Source organism: Chiroxiphia lanceolata, chromosome 9 (assembly GCF_009829145.1).
Source record: "Chiroxiphia lanceolata isolate bChiLan1 chromosome 9, bChiLan1.pri, whole genome shotgun sequence".
In the NCBI taxonomy this organism is placed as follows: Eukaryota; Metazoa; Chordata; class Aves; order Passeriformes; family Pipridae; genus Chiroxiphia; species Chiroxiphia lanceolata.
In genome coordinates this window covers 18,060,415-18,083,984 of record NC_045645.1, presented here as the reverse complement: position 1 = coordinate 18,083,984, position 23,570 = coordinate 18,060,415, and the positions used below count along the sequence as shown (strand labels likewise).

At 38.5% G+C, this 23,570-nt stretch overlaps 1 long non-coding RNA gene across 1 annotated transcript; it reads right to left on the bottom strand.

Moving 5' to 3' along the window:
- LOC116791116 lies at positions 1 to 21,478 on the bottom strand. Its single transcript, XR_004358610.1, has 3 exons — positions 21,311 to 21,478; positions 20,549 to 20,692; positions 1 to 175 (listed from the first exon to the last, which is right to left on the bottom strand). It is a non-coding gene; the product is annotated as an uncharacterized LOC116791116 (long non-coding RNA).
- Between the last annotated feature and the right edge of the window lie 2,092 nt (positions 21,479 to 23,570).

Below are 23,570 nucleotides of genomic sequence, written 5' to 3'. Positions count from 1 at the left end.
GTATCATTTCAGTGAGAGGCTGATCCTTTTCCTCCGGCCATCACGGTGCACCTCCCCTGACAACAGGTCTGGACTGCATCGGCTGCAACACCAAAGGAGGTTGAAGAGCCTCCGTCCATCAACAGAAGAAAATCTGTGATCATCCTTTTATAACCTTCTTGCGTGCAACTACAGCCTTCAAAACCAGAGTGAAAAGGCGCAAAAAAAATTTTGAGATCTCTACATAGTGACAAAGCTTCCTTCTTAAAGAATTTCTAATTAGTCATTTCCATAAGGAAGATGAAAACTAGAAGATAACTATTAAGGGTGTGGGAAAGGTATCAAAGAGGTGTTTTACTGAGGACAGGCCTAAGCATGGGCCAGGGAGAAACTGGCACTTTGTTCTCTTAAAGGTCAAGACCAGACCTGGCTTTCCTCACTAGAATTTTGACAGTTATTAAGTAATAAAAACACATTATGCAATCTTTACATTTAGAGACTCTAGAAGTTCAGTTTTGGTCTGAAAAGTGACTATGAAAATGTCACCTTGTTTCTGCACTTATCTGCTCCCTCAAGTGTCTGCTCTCTTGTCAAAATATATCCATTTTACTCACTAATGTTAATGGGAACCCCATATGCCAGGCAGAGAAGATTGGCCTCTTAAGCTTTACCTATTTGCCTGCTAATAAAGCGCACTTTTTATCCCAATAAGCAAGGGAAAGCCAGCACAGGTGCACCACAGTAATATGCATTATACTTTGCCTCATGCTGTGCTACCACCAGTGAAGCTTTATTCTCATTCGAGAACTTGTACATTTGCTGAAGGTTAGTGATGAAGTACAGTGCAGGTCATAAACAACTTAGCTTCATTTTCCACAACTAGACGGAGCAGCAGGCACTTAGGAAAAAAATTATACTAGCTTGTAAGTGGAACAATTTAATATAGAAGTAACTGATGACAAATAAACACAAAATGCCAAGGCAACTTGTACTCTCTTCTTTACATTTCTTTAAAATCAAAGCTAGTAAACTAGAATTTATTCAATCTTACCAAAGAAATCACTTTTGAATGTGAAATACACACTTAAGAAGGGAGAACACTGTGCTTCTTCCTGACAAAAACCTTTTGTACAGACAGTGCACCAAAAAGGTCTAAATACGGGCAGCTATGGCTAAGATTTTCCAGCCACGTGCTGGAAACACTCTGCATTGTCATCCTCAGACAAAGTAATCTGTGTGGTAAAACCTCCTCAAAACAACAGAGCTTAAATTATACAAATGGCAAAACATCTCTGTCTTGTTTCTTCACTTACCTTCCAAGTGCAGAGGTTCTTTCTCCAAACACATGATGCTTTCACACATGCTTTGACCAACCACCTCTTTTTTAAATCACATTAACTCTCTTGTTACCTAATGCAGCTAGTGGTGCTGGAACCCCATCACTCCTATCAGCTAAGATTTTATTTTCTCACTTCCTGTAGCAAAAAAATATTCATTGCTTATGGACTCCCATTGACAGGTGAATGCAATCTTGGTGTTGCATCAGCAGCAGATTTGAGTCTTTTATGAATAGATGTGAGGCTTAGCCATAGAAATCTACATGAAGCTCTGAGAAGCACTGATTCCAAACTATATCATGTTGGAACTGAAGAAACTGTTGAAAATACACATTTATACTTTCAGTGTGATTTGTGGGCAGGGGAAGAGCTGTGAAGCAGCATCCCAGGCAGGCTGTGTCATCTCCATTCTTGGACGTTCACAGGAGCAGACCAGATGAAACTCTGAGCAACCTGGTCTGGCCTCATGGCTGATCTTGCTTTCACTAGGAGGTCAGACCTAGCCCTCCTGTAGTCCCTTCCCAACCAAGCTAGGACTGTGTGGAGTGGAAATGGGTTTCTGCTTGGAGCCCCGACTTACCTCTCCTTCCCAGGTGCCCTTATACAACACATACGAGGCCCTGGAACCTGAGGACCAGTGAAATGAGAATACAGATGAAGGTTCTTCCAAGATGGAGGCATCACCTAGGGCAAGGTAGCCTACCTCCTACATCACAACCTCCTCAATTAAGAAAAGAAGAAAGGTAGTAGTCACTGGCAACTCACCTTTGAGAGGAATGGAAGGTCTGATACACCAACTGGACCCAACCCATAGGGAGTTGTGTTGCCTCCCTGGGACCTGTGCAAGGAACATCCCCAAGAAAATTCCCAGCCTGGTGTTGCCCACTGATTATTACTTTCTACTGATTTTCCAGGTAGGCAGAGCTCAGGTCTGTCAGAACAGAGAATGCTCTGAAGGGAGTAGCAGCAGACACCTCTGATATTTGTTTCCAGCCATTCAGATTAGCATTCTGCATTCACTGCTATTTATATCCTCTAACTTCTTGATACCTATGGCTGAGTGAACTTGCCCAAAACCTCTCCCTGGTTTATGAGTGTGAATATTGTTTTTATGTTCACTCACCACTAATGAGGCATCTTCCTGCTTTAATCCTGCATAAAATTAGGTACCCACTGTAAAACACACTTTCCTACTGCTTTTCATCGATTGTAAAGGGAATTAGGATCTGGCAAATATTGATAATGGCCATGAAGAAATGCTCACTGCTCTCTCGATCTTTCAGAGTGAATTTGGTTACAATAAGTGGTCAAAACATGGCTCAGCACAAGAAAAAACCCTTCTCAGTCAAATCATACCAGTAAGGATTCTTGAAATCAGCATGGATCTGGTCTTAGCAGTGCCAGGTAGCACCAGTGCCCAGTCATGCCACGGCATTGTCCTATTGGCCATCCCCTTCCCACTGTTTCTGAATGTACCTTGTGAAAGGAGAGCAAGCATAGGAACTCTTTCTGGTTTACAGTGCCCATGTTACAGTGCCTCCAGCTTAAGCTTTGCCATGCAGCCAATGCAAAATAAACTGAGCAGCTCCCCAGACATATCTCAGTTGACTCAATTCTTCTGCTTTGGAAGTGAAGGAGGCAGAATCACAGCACTCACTCATTTTCCTATGTGCAGAGCCAGCCTGTAGGCTTGGAGGAGGTACACGGTCTAGGGAAGGAGGTCTCACTCCCTCTTACTCTGCCATGAAGGTGAAAATACCAAACAACAGTTCAGCTTTCCACTACTGCAGGTCTACAGAAAGAGCAAACCACAGCAAATGAGGTGTGATATAACAGTCCTAAACTGGTGATGGAAAAGCTGGCTAGCACATTTGTGGCTGAATTTAGTTATTTTGTTTAATGTAACAAATTATATTACAATTGTATGAGATCTATATTCTTGGCCTTTAAATCAAGTCAATGGCTTTTAATATTTCAGTTTATTCTTAAACAATACTAATGGCTGTACACAGCAGACACAGCTTTATCAGAGGGGAGAACATTGAAAATTTGAGGAAGAACATCTCCATCTAACTGCCTATACCTGTAACTGAGAAATAAACGCCCTTCCCAAGGGAAAAAAAGGTTGAGGTTAATTAGGTGATTGTTGAACAATGCACACAAAGTTTCTGCTGTGAAACATTATTTTATCGAGAAATATATTGTACATCTCCACCTTGCCAGAATCTGATAAAAGATGGAGAGTACAGTACATACCATCAAATGCATGACAACTTCATATAACTTCTTCTGAAAGAAAGCAGCCTGTTGTTTACTGCATTTATCGACAATCTGTGAAAGTAGACCAGAAATCAGTCTAATTACCAGAGTGCCAGTTGTGCTTGTTAACACCAGCTTTGTGACCAAATGTTATTCCACAGTTGTCACATCACAAGAAGGTTTCATTACTAACATAATAGTGAACAAGATCACATGCCTGGCTATTGATTGATCTGCCACACAAAGGAAGGACATTTGTTGTCTCTATTATAACCACTTACATCTTTGTCTGCCTGTATAATATGCACAGGAATGTATCACGAGCAGTTGCTGCAGTGTTTCCTAATTTCAGCCTGTTAGCCCATTAACAGCCCACTAGCACTTGCAGACTTTACCAAAGGACAAGAAATGACTTTGCCATAATTTAGTCTTGTACAGTCTTAAAAAAATTGTTTTCATCAGCCTTTCTGCAATGGATTCTGCAATGGATCCTACAAGGACTGAGACTTACTCAACATTTGCATTATAAATATATCATTTCTGCCAAATCAAAAGATATTTTAATTCTTTCCAGACACAATTGGGTAACACAGCAGGAACAGTAGAAATATTCATTATTACTGCAGTCGAATGGCCCTGAAAGAACTATATCTTAGACCAGAGAAATGCTCTGTTAACAAGCACCTCAGACAAAATGAACTAAGATTGACCCTCAGAGCATCAAGATATTGCTTGACTGATCAGTCATAAATGCAAACAGCAGCTTTCAGGCCTGTTGTTGATATGAAAAGTGAACAGTCTTGTTTATTTTTCTGTGAACTCAATAAATATTACAATATAAAAGTGGATTTGTTTATCATTGTGAGCCTACAAAAAAACAAGCATGCCTCATCATCTTATCTGATGATGAATGATTTATCAGGCAGAACGTCAATCTGCTTCTAACTGAGTCTATTTTCCTGTTTATGCTTGTTGAACAGATACAATTTAATGAAGAATATAAAGTACTTAAAAATCCGTCTACCATTAATAGTTTAATTAAACTGACATGTACTTCAAAAACAGAGAGACAGAAAACATTAATTTTGGTTATAAAGGGCATGGCATTATTAAAGTGCAATTAAAACCCACATTCACTTACAAGTAATAGCTAAAACAATTTAATTATTTAACATTTCATTGTCAGTTCTGGCTAACTTAGCCACCCCAAGGTAGGTATATTCTTTGGTCCTCTTGTAAAGTATATTACACGGCTGCCATCACACCGCAGAGACCTAAACACAAGGTAACAAGCTGCTCCTGAGCAATATCTCACTGTACATCCCCTGACAAACACCTCACTGTGCCATTGTCCTCTGGGGCCTCCGGTGTCCTTGAGGTGCCAGTTCCCAAAGCACCCCTCCCTCATGAACCTCTCCACTGGGGCAGGTAACAGCCCCTGCTGAGACTGGGGCAAAGTCTAGGAGATGACTGGTGAGCTGGCTCCTGGCTTTTGGATCACTGTTCCCTGATAAAAGCACTTATCTGGGACTCTCAGACATACTGAAGTACCTGTTTTCTTCCTAAACTTCATGTCTCACACCTCTCTCTTTCTGTCATATTTGATCGAAATTGATCAACTGGCTCAGCAATTATTTGAGGGAAGGCACTGAAAAAGGGAAGCAAAGAAAAGCAGTCCAGCCATGGGGGTCTCATTTTGCTTGGAAATGGGACAAAAAAACCCTCTCCTGACAATTTCAAAGTTAAAACCCAAAGATGCAAAGAGAGACTCTGACAAAGAACTGTTGTAAGAAGACTTCTCAGAACTATAAATCGTTCTTGAACAAAGTATCAGTGGAAATGTCCCTGAAATTCAGCCTACATTTTTTTTTAAGAACATAGCAACAAACAAGTTTAGAAATTTTATCTGAATTTCAGATTCAAAAGAAAATCTAGACGTAAAACACAGGACTAGTCTGAAAACAGCAATAGATACAGTTCAATAAGGAATTTCAGTACTTTCAGAGATATATTGAGAAGAAAAGTCAGCTTTTTGAAGCTTTCCGCCAGAAGTGAGACAGACCTGTCCCTCATAGCCAGGAATCCAACTGCAGAGACATCCATCTATGAATGGAGTGACCATGTCTGGGTTACACCATTAGCCAATACACAGGCCACCAGGGAGCTGGCATTTCTGGGAAATCTTTGCACCTCCATGTGGGTAGAATGTCATGGCAAGTTCCAGGGCTCTCAGCAGAATTTCACAGGTCTCAGAGGTTCACTCAGACAAGGAATTGGAGGATTAATATCCTACTAACCAAGTACACCTATTCTTGAACACAGCCTAGAGCAGGTGTTATTTCAGGACTATTTAACTAGTTCCTATAACTTTGGTTTACTCATTTCCTTAGATAGTTAAAGTATGGGGAGTGGCTGAAACTGCTCTCTTAAACTCAAAAGAAGATACAGCCCTCTATAACCTCCTCAGGAGGAAAGGAGGGGAAAATCCAACAATGTAGTTAAAATGTTCACAAAAGCCTTTCTCTGTACCTTTTTACCAACCCATGGAGTGCCATTGCCTTTGTCATACCACCTGACAGTTACTGACTGTCTTCTGAAGCCCAGGAATCACACTGCAGATGCCTGAGCCAAGAGGGAGCCTCTGGAATTAGACAGGGATGTGCACTGAGCCTGTGTCTGCCTTGCAGGGACAGCTTTCACATCTGGGACTTACACCAAGGCTCCAAACCTTTATACCATGCTGCAATGATGGCACCTGGGCTTACCCTGGTAGATAAGTATACCAGAAAGCTGATTGGGGAAAATATGGGTTTACTCATGATTTCATAGAGAGCATTCTACTGACAAAATTCTTTTTTTTTTTTGCTGCACCTATAAGCACTGTATAAAAAACTAGAATAAAATTAATCAGTACAAAACAATATATTCCTTCCCTTCAGTTTCTCAATGGAAAAAAAAAAATTCTTAATTTTAATCTCTGTTAAATTTAACACAGATTTCTCTGCAGAGAAATTTAAAAGACTGAAATGGTAAAGGGTGGGACTTATATCACAGAATATTCTGAGTTGGAAGGGACCCACAAGGATCATCGAGTACAACTCTTAAGTGAATGGTCCATATGGGGATCAAAGCCACAACCTTGGTGTTGTTAGCACCATGCTCTAACCGAGCTAATCTCAGGGGTTTTTAGTAGGATTCATTAAAAAATAAAGCATAAACAGTCTATCTTTACCTTTTTTTCTCTACAGAGTATCATGATGATATATTTATTTTCAATGCAGTCATTAAGCCAGCCACCTTCATGTAGAAACACCTGCACTGACACATCTTAGGTTTTGCATTCAGATAAGTTATCCCCAAAAGAGTAAACAGAATCATAAATGGTCAGAGCTAAAGCATTTCAGCTAAAGGATTTCAGCCAACCAGAAGAAATCATAATGAGAATGGGTGTTCATTTGAACGTCTTGTGAGGAATTCAGCAATTGAAGCATTGAGGAGTATTTCCTGGGAAGGTACCAGATACCTTCACCGCAAAGTGATGAGCTGATTTTCACTGCGCAAAGCAGGGAATGGGAGCTCATAAGGGTTTTGAAGCCTTTAAGTGTTTTGGTTCTGCAATCTCTAACCACATTAAGACCTTGTTCACACTCCTTTCAAGATCTGTAACTTAAGATGTAATTGCAGTCTAATATAGACCACCAGAGAGGGTAGAATAGAGGATAAAGTCTGGAAACACATTTGAAAGTAAACCAAGAGATATGGGCAACCTATACACCATTGGATATAAGCTAGAAGTAAAATCCCTTGTGCCTGAACCAAACTTCTTTGCTTGCATGAGGATTTCTATAGGATTGCTAGCCACACCAGTAATCAGATGTTTGCATATCTAGAACAAAACACCAGGCAATTGCTGAGCTGTTATTTTAATCATGGTTTATTCACTGTTATGTAACTGATGCAGCCTGGAAAGACAAATATCTTATGAAATACTGTATTAATTGACCATGAGTTTCAAACTTCTCTTTGAAGACAGAATGTTGCCTATCATTTCATAGTTTTAAAGTATATATATCAAGCCTTACTCCGTTAAGAATATTTTTTCAGATCTTTTGTAATTTGTATGGCAAGTCCACAGATCTTTAATAAAATATTTCAAACTGCCATTTATGAAATTATAGTTTTATCTATATTTTTTTTTCAGTAGTGCAAAATCACATTCAAATACTATGCTCTTTTAATTAAGAGTTTGCCCCACAGAAGACCCAGGCACAGCATGTCTGAAGCATTCCCAATACAGAACCTTTAAGAAAAAAAACTACCAAATTGTGTGGCCATCTAGACGGCTTTACAAATGAAATCAAGATATTGGATGTAGATTTCATTATTATTGTGCTTAAATTAAGATTGAAATGCCATGCAACTGAAATCAAAATCAGAAGCAGAGCAGGGTATTGTTAGGTTTCTGAATATTAAATGCAATCCAAAGGTAATAGTACTTACAGATTTTTCACATACAAACAGATTTATGGAAAAACCATTTGCTCATTGAACTTCAGGAGCCTGGGTGGTTTCTTCTGTGAATAATCAAATAAGTTAACTCAAGTAGCTTCTCTGGTTCAGTGCTACAGACATACAGGATTTATATATAAAGGCCTACTTTTTCAAAAGCGAGTAGCTTTACCATAAATGTCATTTAAGATAATGAGAAAAAATATCGTGCTAAAAAGAAGAGTTCTCAGTGTTCATAGCTGATAAAAACGGTAACTCAGCAATTTTCATTATGTTGGTAATAAATTTTGCTTTCACATTTGCATACATGAGAATTAAGTTAAGGGCAGGAGTAATTTATTTTACAAATTTGTTTCTTTAAATATTTCAACTTTATAATTTTATGAAAATGTTTCTATTAATTTGAAGTTCCTGAAGAGCTTTTTTCAGGTTAGAAAATTCCCTCAGTTGTTTTTCAGCATCTCTGATTACTTTAAGTAATCTGCTGCCTCAGTAAGAGCAGGAAGTTTATTAACACAGAATTTTCTTCTGATAGCTTTTCAAATCTTAGTATTTACGTGAGCTTATATGTTAAGAAAAAAAGTGAAAACGTACCGAAAATTTTAGGGGCCCTAGGGCCTTCTCTAAATGCATGATGTCTGTTCCCTGCTTTGGAGTCACAAGAATGCTTAATGAGGGGAGACGGAAATCCCTTATTTCAGGAAAGAAAAAAAAAAACAGCCAAAACCCAAAATCAGCCACCCCCTCTTAAAATACCAGATCATGTCAAAACTGTGGGAAGAGGTTTCAGTTGCTATCAGCTGTGGTTTTATATTCATATTCTGCTTGCCAATGTTTTGGGTAGTATTCTGAAGCTGAGCTTTGATCCTTTGAGGACCTCCTATCCCCTAGGCTCAGGTTTGATTCAGTATCGGAAGTGCCAGGACAGCAGCTGCTCCGAGAGCAATCTGGATGAAATTTCACAAGAGCAGCTTTTCCTGCAATATTTTAAACCAATCTCAATTGAGAAAAGCAGGGAGAAAATAAAAAAGATAAACACAGAAATCAGACAGAGTAAAACCTGGAAGGGGAATGTGGAAAGCAGAATGGGAGCTAGGAAATACACACGTGTGGAAGGACTAAGGAACCAAATGGGGAAACTGAGAGAAACATTTGGAAAAAAATCTGAGGAGCAGAAGGCTGACAGAGGAGGCAAAATCTGTGAGGGGGAAAAAGCAAAGGGGAGTAACAGACAAGCACAGAGAGGAACCAAAAAATAGCTTTGAAAGAGGCAGGGGAAGGACAAAGGGCAGAGAGACAACAACCAGCACCCTGAAAAAAAAATTGCAAGACAAAGAGATGGTGAGAAAGGTAAATTATAAACAGAGATCCAAAAGGAAGGCAAAAATTTTACAGAGTGAAAGCTCAACTTCTAAAGCTTCACAAAGTTTACAGGAAATTAGTTTTGGGGAGAGTCCAGGTTAACAGAGCTTCTGTTCATAGCCACCCCAAAAATAAATACCCAGCCTATTGGAACGGGTAAGGGGGACATGGCATATCTACTGCCTTCTCTCCATGAGCAATACAATCTCCTCCTTTCATGCCCTGCTTTCGGAACAGGAGGAACAAACAGGCAAAACATAATTTACAGTCTTGGTTTATCTGTATCCACAGCCCATCTGCTGACTCGAACCACAGCAGAATTTGTATGTGTGCATTCAGAGAGACGGCTGTCATTAGACCAGTGAAGTTAACCAATGTATAAAAGCCAGGATCAGATCAATAATAAAGTTTACACTTCATTATGGATGTCAAAATCCTTGCTGATTTTTTTTTTCCACAAGTATCTAGCTCACTGAATTTCACAAGCAAAACCATCTCTAGCCAGCATTCAGGAACTGGTTACTTGGAAGCTGCGACATTCAGGATTGAAATATAAAAACAGATATTTCCTTAATAAATTTACAGAACTATAAAAACTGGACATATTAATCTACATCTCTGTATTCATGCCTGTAAAATTATTGGATTCTCGTCTCATCAAATTTACATTGTAGAATCTGAATACAGTATGATTAGGCATTATTTTAACAACTACACTACAATACAATTTAAAATAAAATGGCCCTTTATATTGCACTAATATCAGTGTTTTAAATAACAAAGGGTACTTTTTTTTTAAATAAAGGAAAGGATTAGCATTTAGTTTCAATCAGTATAAGCAATGCTGTACCAGTTGGTGTCTCAAAGATTCAGGATTTTATTAATATTCCAGAGATGCATTTGTGTTGCCTCTGGGTACACTGAAAAGCCACTTAAACTGCACTTAAAGCAGCACTACAGGATCAAATTGATGTGCATCAACCATTTACAATAAAACTTGATTATTATAAAGGCATACATATTTGCATAATTACATGTTTGATTTTTTGATAATGCAGCATACACTACAAAATGTTGCTTCATGTAGAAAGGCATCGTCAAAAAGCACCATCTGCTGTAGTGTTTAATGCACTGCAATGTTTGAAAAATTCTGAAGGTAGATTTGTGCAAATCAAAGGGGAAAGCAAAGGAGTTCTGTTAGAACAAGGGACTTCGGGCTGGAGGAGGGGATATGGTACAGTGTGGACCTTTTGTTACGCTGTCATCTGTTTCTCTCTGGCTATTTTTAAATAAAATTGTCAGGGGAGAAAAGTAAAAGACAACAGAGCAGCACATCCTACGATCCACAGAATATACGATTCAGAACTTGAGAGCATTTGGCATAAACACATTTTTGATGTTTTCACTCAAATTCAGTATCTAATATATGCAATGAAGGAATCATAATAGGAAAGAAAGCAAACTTCAACAAGAATGAATCTTTTTAAAGGAATCTCTACTAAGCATCACAATAGCTTAAAAGGTCCAGAACTTGAAAGGAAGAATATCTCCATATTTGCTCAATTTAAAAGGAGAAGACCACTGTTCTTCATTAATATATGACCATAAACCCCAACTGGAGCCCAGTGGGTTCAGGAAGTCTGATGCTAAGATTGCAGAAGGAAAAGTGTATCTTTGATTATGAGAAAAAGTAAGCACTTCTAGACTCAGAACTGTTAGCCCAAAGTTCTTGTATCCTAAAAATATGCATCATTTTGATTAGCACTACATGTCGATCATTTTAATACCTGAGGCTGTTTTTCAAAGTCGATTTTGAGAAAGACATTAATCAAATGTAGTTGTAGCTGTTTGTAATATTCTGCCATCCTGAGGAGTTTGTATATATGCATCCAGAACACGCACACACACACACACACACACAAAAGCATAATCTGTGGCTTTTTCCAAGTCTGTTGCTGCCTCTGAGCTATGCTGTGAACGTTTTTGGACATTGTGCTGAGTAGCAAAGCACAGCACAGAGCCAAGACTGGGAAGATCTGGCAGGGAAGTCAATAGGCATGTACTAGCCTGTTGCTTCACAGTAGGAGCTCATTCCTTCACAAATTGGCCTTTGGTAAGCAGTGTGATTCATTGCTCAGGGACTGGATTACAAGCTGGAAACCAGCTGAAAGAACTTGGGCAACTCATTTTACTTCCCCATGCTTTCCATTTTCCTTCCTCCTGTTTTTCACATCACATTAGTTGAAAATTATAGAACTCTTCAGGGCAAGGACTTTTTCATAATACAAATTTCCAGCATGTTGGGTACTAAACAAGCTTTTATCTCCATGGGCACCTCAAGGTATACCAGGATACAAACAACAGTTGAATTATATGCTGTACGTGGGATAAATACCAAGTCAATTAAAAAGCATCTTTAACAACACAATCTGACTATAAAGTCCAGCAGTTAAGAACAACATCTGTCTCCAAGACATATTCTACAGTCCAGTGACAAAAAAGAGCTTCAGAAACAGATGAAATTTTGTCCAGACACCTGAAGGAAAAATGTGGTGGTGTATGCATGAATGCAAACATCTCAAACCTTCTGTGTCTGAGCAACAACAGCTCGTATATAGATTCATTGAAAGCAAAGGGAGGGCCGTAGAGCTTCAAGCCCTAAAGTTGCATTGCTGGCCTTTTAGGTTATGCTACATCTGGACTATAATAAATTTACACTCCCATCAAGAAAATAACCACTGTTGTATAGTTAGGAGACAGATTTTGTTTCACATTATGAGGCAGAACGTGCTTGAGTCCTGCATTATGCATAGGATTATTAGACATCCAGGCTCCTTACCCTGACTTATCAGGTACAACTATAGCTTGGCATCAGAGATGCCGAACACCCACATTGTCATTAACTTACATCAGCACTGTGAAATCCAGTGCTTCTGAGAAATCAAATCTTTTGTGTGTCATGCAGAAAAGTATGAAATATTCTTTTAAATAGCCAACATCTTGTTGTGTGTACATAGTTAACAAAAACTCAGAAACATTTATCTGTTGATATTTTTGCCCATACCCACAATTTACTGAGTTGAACTGGACTGCAATATGATGCAGTGTCATTCCCTTTGCCTCTGTCTGCACTTGAAGCAGAAACTGTATGGTTTCTTGCTCATCAGATACCCATACTGAAAAGATAATATTGTATTTATAGCATAAGACTGAAAATAGACCCAAATTATAACAAAGCCTCAAAGACGTATGCATTTCTTTCTTATCTAAGTGCATTTTGTCATAGTGCCCAAAAAGGAAACAAAACCAGCCAGGCAGATACAAATCTTTAGAAACAATGAGTTTCCCTTTTGTGCCTTAATATTCTGCTCTTGAGCTTCTCTAACAAAGTCTGCACTAATCATTGCTGGAATCAGCACAGCAGTGACTGCTAAGCAAAGTCTTTTTCTCCACCCTCTCTGCACTAGGCAGACAGGAGTTTTCATTACATATATCATTTTCAACTTGCTGCAGTGATTCCACAAAGACAGGAGGATTTAGAAAGCTAATGAATGGGGGTGGGGAGCAGGCTAGAGTTGAAGCTTCAGTGCTAATATTTAAGGCTAGATACTATGAGTGGCTTCACACACGAGGCACTGCCACCGATTTTATTTTCATTGCATGGCACTGACAGACTTTGACAGCAAAATCATTCATCTCAAGTTAATAAATCTAAGTAAGAAGTGGGGGTGGGGAGATTCTTTTTGTTTGAACATTTATTGCTACAGGATTTAGGGCAAAGCTCACTGGTCATTGCCTTGCCCTGGTTGTTATTGTGCTGCAATGACAGCAAAATTATTTATCTTTTAGTTGCTAATTAGGAAGAGAAGAAGAATAGGTTTGGTCTGAATATAATACAGCATCTAGGGACCGTTTGCTACAGCCTAATGACATGCCATAGATGCTGTAACTCAGTATATCTACAAGTCACTTGCTGCTTTATTATTAGGAAAAAATTTCATCTTGCAACTTAACTGACATAAAGTTAACATTTTATAAATAAGATTAACCTGAATGAGAAAACAACATTCCCCTTCCTCTCCCTAGGTGAAAAGATCACATTCCTTTCCAAACTCTGCTCTAGCACAGAACGCTCTGTTTCACTGACATCAGTACCCTCGCTACTGTTCAGCAGTTTGAACCATCTAACCCACCTTTTGTAGACATGTCATCAATACTGCCTGCCACTTGGGAGAACAGGCTATACTGACTACAAAATACTGGTTCTATAAATCTGATAATTTTAATGACAAACCAGGATATTTTAGGCTTTCTTGTCCCCGAAGAAACAAGAACAATTGCAGACTGATTGCAAACCCATTAAGGACCTTAGAGTTATAAGTTGTGAATATAATTTCTTTCTCTTAAAGGAAGAAAACAAAGCTAACAAAAAAAAAAATTTCTAGTTCTTACCTGTCTACATAATAACTTAGGATGTGGGTGAAGCTGTTAATTCAGATTTGAGTGATGAATTATGACTTCCACTTTCTCAAGTCATAGCTTTCACCAGATCCTACTCAGCTGCCTCTTTCAATGACCCAGGTTCATTGGTATGCCAGACAGAGGGGGAAGAAAGTGGTAAACATCACAGAACACAGGCATATGGTCAATCACAAGCAGCTTTGATCCTTGGTGGATGTTCTCTTTAATACTCACAGAAATTAATAAACATTACTTGTAGTCAGTGGACCCACTTCAGCAGCAATTCCCTTCTTAAACGCAAAATTTTGGACAGTTGAGAAGCTTCAAGGTATGGTACAGACTTTGAGAAGTTGTTCTCCACATTGACCACAGTAATCTACTCTGTGGCAGGTGGACACTGTCCAAAGAACTGAACGGAAACTACATAGATTAGTTAATGCCTTTTATTTTACGCTTAGGGACAGACTATGCCTGCTGTAGCAGGAATATATATAGCAACTATATCCTGCTACCCGTGCTCAGTTAATAGGCTCCTGTAGTGAATAACATCATGTGCTCTGTCAATTATTAATAATGAGACAAGCATTTTCACATCAGAATGATGCCTTGTAACGTGATGAGCCTGTATCTTATGAATGTATCAAAGCTCAGTCTCATAACATTACTAGTTTACTAAACAAACTTTGAACAAGATTTATTATTCACTCTGCTGAGTCCTAATTTTTGTGAATATCGTAAATAGAAAACTGTCTCTTTATTGTCAAGATTTTTACAATATGGTTTATACTTTAGGTGCTTGATTTACTGCTACATTTCATTTATTCTAACACATCATTGATCCCCTGTCTCATACATCCGATTTAGTTACTTTTTTATTGTATAATTTCTAGGCAACAGTGGCTATCCAGGACAGAAACAGCTGATGGATCTAATTTGATTTTGCCCTCATAACAGCAGAAGTTCACTTACTAGTTCACTTACTCAGAATTCATTGATCACTCAAAGGTCTTCTGGGATTGTAAAATCTCATTCTCAGTGTCTTTTCCAATTGTCAAAGCACAGACTCAATACCACATCTGACATCCTTGCAGCCTGCCTAGTTCTGCATAACACAGCAGTCAACCACGGGGTTATAGTCAATGATGGGACTCTCATAAAGGATGACAAGGCTAAATCTTACTGACTTCAGACATGGAAAAAAGGTAGATCCTTCTGAAAGGTGGGTTTGCTGATGATAAGCAAGGGGTAGCCCAGTGACAGCCATATCTTTAACAAGGAAAAGGAAGAACTGGATAAGGATGATTAGAAACAAAAAAGGTAGATATTAAAGAAAGAAGAAAATACCGACGGAGTTTTACACAAAGATCCATAGGTCTAAAATCAAAGAAATTGCTACACTTAGCATAGCAAGATGATTGAATTCCTTTATCTGTGGCTTACGGTTCCCAGCTAAAACACAAGATACTGTCCTGTGCACAGCCCATTCAGTTCAATGGCAAGACAGCAAGCCTTGTGGAGGGTACTGCCAGAACAATAATCACTTTTAAAGTGGTTGTAAAGATCTTCTAGTCACTAAGTGCACACAAAGAGGCTAGAGGAGGTTAATGAAACTTCAAGAAGTGTTCATGTGCAGTAAGGTTACTTCATCTTGAGTTTTTGAGAGCAGATAAGGTGGAAAAGAAAGATATTGGGAAGGTGGATGACATTTTAAAAAAGCAGTATTAAAGTCCTCCATTATGAGAATAAAGACAACTGTTTTGTCAACAGAAAACACATTTATCTTCATCTGGGAGACACAACTGATAGTTCCTGTTACCCGAGGGAATTCTGAACCTTGAGCTAATCTGTGCACCTACTGCACAACTTTGCAAACATGCATCAATATTTAGGCTACCGGTTTTGGAACAAATGCATTACCAAAAATGAGTTTCTTTCACAGAAACAAACATTAGAATCAGAACAGACACACTTTAATCACAAATTGCTTTCTGAACACATTTGCCAGTCTCATTTCAAACTGTTTGAGCACCTGAGCTTCCATTTTCCCTCTTTGGAAAGTATTCACCATCCTAAATGTAGCCAGCTATGCTGGGTAACTTTGCTCTGGTAGGCACTGTTTATTTTCGCCTTTTTTTGCTGGTCCTTTGGAGGACATGAAAATATTTTTCTTCCTATGTGCTTGAAACCCATCCACAATCATCAACTGCTACATCTTCTTTTCATAATGTTGTTTATATTCAAATAGGCACTAATGTTGTTGTGCTCCATCAAGAGACTTGGTCAATAGTTCCAGAAAGGTAAAAGTAACAGGGGAAAATGGTGGGGAATCACATTCTCAATAACATTGTATTTAGAATCCCTTAGTTGTCTTGCAGACTATGATACTTGCATTTAGAACTGCTGGCTTATTTCAAATGGAATTTTATTTAAACAAAATGAAAGCATAGCTTCTGAGGCAAGAACTGAAGCCTTGGAACAGAGGGGGGGTGATCCTGTACTTAACATTGCCACTCAGAGCTGTGATCTCTCACTATTCAGCTACAAACATCCTGTGCAGCCTCAGTTGAGTTGCTTTGGGTCTTTTTGTGGCTTAATCCCCAATCTTTGAGACAACTATGACTTAGACTCCCTATCTCACAGGCACACAGTGAGAATAAATGCATTAAAGAAGAATTAATATATCACAATATAGTGATAGGAATTCAATACCCTGCATACAGAGTAATTTATCTTTTTGTCTCCTGGATCAAGTATAGTTTCTACATGTGTGCAACAGTAAAAGCCTAATCTATTAATATATAAAGAAACCAAATCATCTCCACCGCTGCATTCCTGTATATGAAACCATGAACAGAAACATAAACCTGTAGGTGTAGAGTGGAAATGCTAGAGCAGAAAAGAACAGAATTTTTTCCTTAATTACAATGGGCTTAAGGCAAGAATAGGAACCACAAGCTAGACATATATAAAGAAATCTGTTCATTCCACCAGAATAAATGAGAAAACACAACAAAACCAAACAACTGCACAACAAATTCATATATAAACTAGACATACAAGTATTTAGACATATTTTTAAAAAGGAACTCCTTAATGTTATCTTGTGTAAGGAATACACTATAATTTACTAGCATATAAATTATATAAAGTTCCCAGGATGAAACCTCCATATTTCTTTCTCCAGACTACTCTCCCTATAAAATAGCTTTATTAGAGTTTAGCAATGTTAGGAAAAAACTAAGGTAATGTCTATAGTTCCTATTAAAAACCAAATCATACATTTTACAGTGATTATAGAGTAGTATACTATAAAAAATGAGGTTCCACCAAGTATTCAAAATTATGGATTTATTCAAACTCCCAGAGAAAAATCAAACTTGTAAATTGTGTAGATTATATATCCAATAAAATATTTATTGTTGCACAATGTATATTGTTAACTGTGTTGACTGCTTTTCACCAAGGTGCCAGAGAAATGAAAAATTAACCAGTGCAGAATATAAAATAGTTTTTTTCAAGTCCTAGAGCTAGTTCACGAGCATACAAAACAGATTGCATTCAGAGCAGTAATATAGAAATTCTTCAGTGGAGAAGACACTAGAGCTGAATACCTGACAGCAGAACAAAACAGAGAACAGCATTAAAGCCTTGTAGTTGAGGTGCTGCATGCAAATGCAGGAAGACCTGAATTAGTAATATTGAAGGTCTAGCTAACATAGACAGTGGCTGTGTCAATGAATGTTTTAATGACATCTCACTAGTTTAAGGACTAACAAGTGCATACATACAGTCTGATAGAATTCTGAAAGTTCAGTGAATATGTGATCTAAAGTCTCTTTGGGTTTACAAAAACAAGTGAACATTTGAATATCCTCCTTCTCTGCAACTTCCTAAACTGACCTACGAAAATCACACATGTGGTTTGAGTGCATGTTCTTGTTTTCAGCATTAATCATCATCATCACTACCAACCAACCCCCAACTGGCTTTTTCAAAATTTATTCTTTTTCAAAATTTACATGAATATTTATTTAAACTTCAGCTACAGGGTCATCATCCTATGAAAGGAAAAATTTAATAAAAAATAAAAATATATAAATCCTCTAGTTATTTTGCACCTTAATGCTGTGACTTCAAATGTACCTTTTTTGTCCTTTCATTTTGAGATGACCTATAGAAGTTCCCAATGGAGGACAAGGATAAGAGGTAGGCTGGCAACACCAGAGAGGGCTGGACCCAGACTGTTGCTCCAACTGTGCTGCACAGAAGGGCATTTCCGACCTGACCTGGCCATTCACAAATTATAGTGGGTAAAAAAATAAATACACAAATACTCTGGAGTGAGGACTTTCATCCTTGCCCTTGGTGAATCCTATTTCAGCTTCTCTTCCAGCCTTTAGCACAGACCACACCAGGCTTGGAAGTGCAATTGCACACTCAGAGTGAGCATGTGCCAGCCTGACAGAATGCCAAGTTCAACCCTATTCTGTAGCTATGGCCCAGCCGGACCCAAACTCCTGCCCATCCTCTTCTTGAGGAGCACGTTCCTCAAGCTGGTGGCAGGGATGCTCTGGGCCAGGCTGGAGGAACAGCCAAAATATGCTCTACCTCATTCTCCACAGCTCTCCTCCTCCCTGAAGCACTGCAGTGCTGACGGCTGGGCAGGAAAAGCAGCTGCCTCACAGGGTTTGGGATTTAACAGACAGCCATCTTTCTCCTCTCATTCTAACTAGTCTCACTCCTTGATATTAAATGGCACTAAATGCAACATATTTGACAGTGAAAGTTTGCTGAATATTTCAGAATTAATTGTCCTAAAGAAAGTGGTCCCTAGGTTACACTAGCTCATGTTCAAAGAAACATTACTTCAGTAAGCCCTTGGAGACATGTGCTGGCTTCTTTAGCCCAGCCACACAGCAGCTCCAGATCTCACTTTTTGAAGGGGAGGACAAAACAGGTGGAATTAATTGAAAAATTCAGGTTATATGATCTCTTAGAATCTTAGAGTTCCTGTATTTTTAAATGCCTTTTCTGCCAGCACTTGACATCTCCACATTTTCAAAATCTTTTTCGATTTACACTGAAGCAGCTGGATTATGCAATCAGACAGCATGAACTCAGTGCAAAACACTGCTATTGTCTGCTTGTTCCTGGTGTGCAAGGCAGGAGAGGGGAGCACACATACACTTGGATGAAATGAACCCTATTCCAACATGTTTCTGCTTAGAGAGACTACAGCTTGTAGTCCCACCGTGTACCTGCAGGATGGCACGGCCAGATCCAAAATCTGGATGTCTAAAACTTCCTAAATCAATGCTTGAGATGCCCCAAAAACAACCTCTTGTGAAATTCAGACTGTGAGGACGCTTTTTTGAGACCAGTCAAAGCTTCAGCACACTATCTAACTCCAGGTTCCCATTTTAAGAAATTCTGGATTAGAACCAAACCCACCTTGATATTTAAATGCACTATGGAGCAGAACAGGTCTGGACAGCTGCACAAATGGGCAGGCAGCAGCTGGGCAGGAGCAGCCATTCCACCCTACTGACTTTCTGTTGTGGAAGGAACTTCACTGCTGAGGATAAAGATGAGCAAAGCACAGGAAAGTTGTAGCTTTTTATATACACAAAGCAAAAGGATTAAAACCACCATGTAGAACAAAGACTTACAATGGATCAGCCACACATCTCTGTAGAAGGAAAAAAGGTTTTATAAAAGAATAAATGAAAAAATTATATGTTTCCTGAGACTATAGACAGCCCTAGAGACTTCTAAGTATTAGTGAGACCAAAGGCTGCCAGATGCTTCCAGAGCTCTGGCAGCTCGCTGGGGAGCTCAGGCCTTTCCAACAGGGCAGAATAGGTCAGCTGGAGACTAAAGGGTACAGAGCTCCCTAGAGAAAGACTTTTTTGTTGTCTTTGGTTTTAAATATTTTTCCTTCATAAGACACGGTCTGACATTCCATTATGTTATCTACTTAGAGATTTTATTACAGGGAAATTTGTGGCATTTTTTCTTTCTTTTGACTATTTGCCTCACTTGAAGAGTTTTGCAAAACCCTGATGTCCAGTTAACTGTGGCTAGCCCATGGTAGCAAACAACACTCTGAAAGCTTTGTCTTTAGCAAAGTAACTCAGGGTATCAGCCAGAAGAGCCTTGATTCCCATCTTCCATAAATTCTTTCTTTTTTCCCACTCATTTCCCAAAGTAAAGGAAACTAACAGATGAATTATTTTTTTTTCACCTTTCCTCAAAATTCTTTATAGTTTAGATTTTAAAATCTGAAGATCAAAGCTTACTTCCCATTTCCATACAAAAGTACGGTGAGGTGGAACGTTTAGATAACTATTGGCAAGAAATAATTTACCGTCAATAAATGCCTTTATCATGCCTTTCTTAATTCCAGCAGAATCCTTTCCCAAACCCAAGAAGTTCTAAGCATGTGTCACCTGCTCATGCCCATGACACTACTGCAGCCATGTAAGCTGAATTGATCTCAGTAAAAAGTGCTTTAGGCGCACTATATGACTTTACTTCTCTATGTTTTTCGGCCTCTCATTAAGCGATACCAGACAAAAGCTGCCCAAATAAAAAATATCCAAAACAACTTTAAATGTATGAGCCCAAATTCTCATACTTACTTTGGGCTACTCGTTTGAAGCAACAGGAATGGTTGCATGGGCAGTTCATGGACTCTAGAGTCAGATGTTGTATGCAGCCAGAAACAGAGTTCACTTTTGTGACCGTCTATTCTCCAGGGAGCACTAGCAGGAGATGACAGAGGTCTGTGCAAAAGAGAAGTTCGTTATTTTAAAGCCTAAGAAAAAAACTCATACAGGAAAATGTAAGTAAATGCAAAGCCAGAAGGTAAGGCTGCCTTTCATTAGGAAAAGACACAACCCACCACTGCAAAAACACCCCTTATTCTCATGTGAATGCAGCTATGAAGCACATGGCTCACCTACGACTCCCAGTGAGGCTCAGAGCTCTGTGTCAGAGGCAGTGCTACCAGAAGCAACAGTTTATTCCCTCTGATTTATTCAGTTCAGCAAAAATGTATTACTTTCTTCATTGCTCCATTTGTTCTTTAAAGTGGTATAAATCTTCACAGATCACTGAGAAATTTAATTAAGATACTATACAAAGTGCTTATCTTTGGAAAAGCAAGAATCTGGCCTCATGGACGACCTGAGTAAGAACGAAAACATGTGCCCACTAGATTTGCACACAGCTTTCTTTAATGATCTATCTAAACAACTGTAAGAATCTACGGTTCATGTGGGTCCCTTCCAGCTCAGAATATTCTGTGATGCTATCAAATATGTCAGAATTTCATGTATTCGAAAATAAATATTTTTAATTTTATTAAACAGTAACAATATAATAACCTGAATAATTCTTACCCTAAGTTTATTTGATGAGATGATGATATATAATATACTCTTAAGAACATAAACTGTTGGCTTTACAAGCTCCATTCTTTCAGTTATTCCCCGGACCTCACTTCAAGATACCATAGTCTTCATTCATTTACTCATTTCGTTTCATATGAAGACAACATAACCCTTAGGACAGATTTTTCATTGTGAATTGCAACATGCTTGCTGTATTTAAGATCTTGTTAAGACAGATAAGTTTTTCATAGTGATACGTGTTAACATACATATTTTGCTCATTTTTCCAGAAAAAGATGGCAATACACACATATATACATACATATATATATAAAAACTTACATATTTGTATAGTTCTATATTAATATAATATTAAAGAGAAGAACTCCATTAAAGGAAATGATTCATTTATACCTAAAGTGTCTAACAAACATCCCACTAAAACTCAGGAAGGGCACAGAATAAAAAGAAAGAATGAACAATTTACCAGAACTGAAGAATGTCTTAATGAGAGGTAGATGATTTTCACTTTTTTCTGAAAGATACATTGCTTCTCCTTTCACACCACTGATTCAGAAGAGGTGACTTCAGGTATCTGCTTAAACATAGAAGAGAAAAAAATTGCAAGTTGTTGTCAGATGCAGCTGAGGTTTAGATACAAAATCTGATACAAGCAGACGATGATACTCTAGCAGGGTAAATTACTATGAGGAGTTATTTTCCTGTAATTTAAGGAAGCTCTGTGCTTCTTACTAAATTTTCCATGAAATAAAGAGGCATATATATAGGAATCTATATGAATGCATACGCCAACACCAGTTCCAACCCCTTTCCTTATGGCCTCCTCCACACCAGCTGACATGAGTATCCTCATCCTGAGACATATCCTTGTGCCTTCCCTTTTCTTCAGAGTGTTTGTCACTTCCCAGTCATGTTATGGAAGCCGAGGCTCAGCGTGTGGGTCCAAAGACAGCTTAACAATGTAGGGTCACCCAGTTTGGGATGGATGCTGCCGGCCACTCCAGGGTGCCATGCTACACTATCCAGAGCCAGCAGCACTTACGCAGTGCTGGTATTTTCTGCCACTCTACAGAAGCATACAGCAAGTTTCAGACTGGACGACTCGATATTTGCAGCTGCTTGTTAATACTTACATAATAATTTAGTGCATAAAACCATATGCTATCAGTCCTCTATGCAGATCCTGATCATACATGTGCATACTCTATGATACCAAAGGGAAAGGAACCAAAGTTTACCTCCAGTTGTAAGACCAAGTACTGACATTGCCTAGTATGGTCGAATGTAACTGCTCTGAGACAGAAGACAGATGGGATAGAGAGATTTGAAGTGCTACAAATAAAATCTAAAACTGAACTTTTAAATATTCATTCTGAACTATAAAGAGAGCTGTGGCTTTTGTGTGCTACAGATGGCTTGGAAATGCAGTGCAAACAAAGGACCAATTTTTGAATACTCATAGCTTCTCTACCATAATAGTTGGAGGCCCAAAACTCCAGGGGTTTGAGATGATTCAACTAGATCCTCTTACCTGCCAAATTTCATCAAAGCAACATTGCTTTTACCATCTTATAAGGGATGAAAGAAATATGAATAGTGTGGGGTTTTTTAATGAAACGTGGACTGCTTAAGCTTGAACAAAAAATTACAATATGAATGGAAAATGCAAGAAAAACCCATTTTTTTAATCATACATACTTAAAGCATCATATAAGATGAAATCTGTACTTTTTATAGATGGAAGATTAAACAGAAATATTTGGTAGATTTAGATAAATGAAGGAAATAAAATAAAAAATAAGCATAATAAAAATCCCTGCCAGTCATAATCAATGAGAAACTGCTGACTGATTGCCAAGTACGGCCTTAGGTTTAAATCTAAGAGAGACACATGTGTTTCTTTGTAAGGTAGTGGGGCACGACCTCATCAATCAGAGATTATTCTCTGCATAATAGTTTCTGGAAAGAAACTACTAATGCCAACTCCTCATCTGCCTTTCAGACAGAGGCCAGCTGATACGAATACAGCTGGAAAGGGGCGAAGCCCAAGTAACACTGCTGCTAAGACCATACACTGCTGCATTTACATAGCAGTAAATTAGCATTTTTTGATGTTATTAGCTACTAGCATAGATTAAAAAGTCTTCGGCTCTAGTGAGGGGATACTCTCCCACCTTCTGTATGTATTTGAGCTTCTACAAGAATGGAACTGGAAAACAAAGTCCAGAAGAGAGGTGAGTGTCTGTGG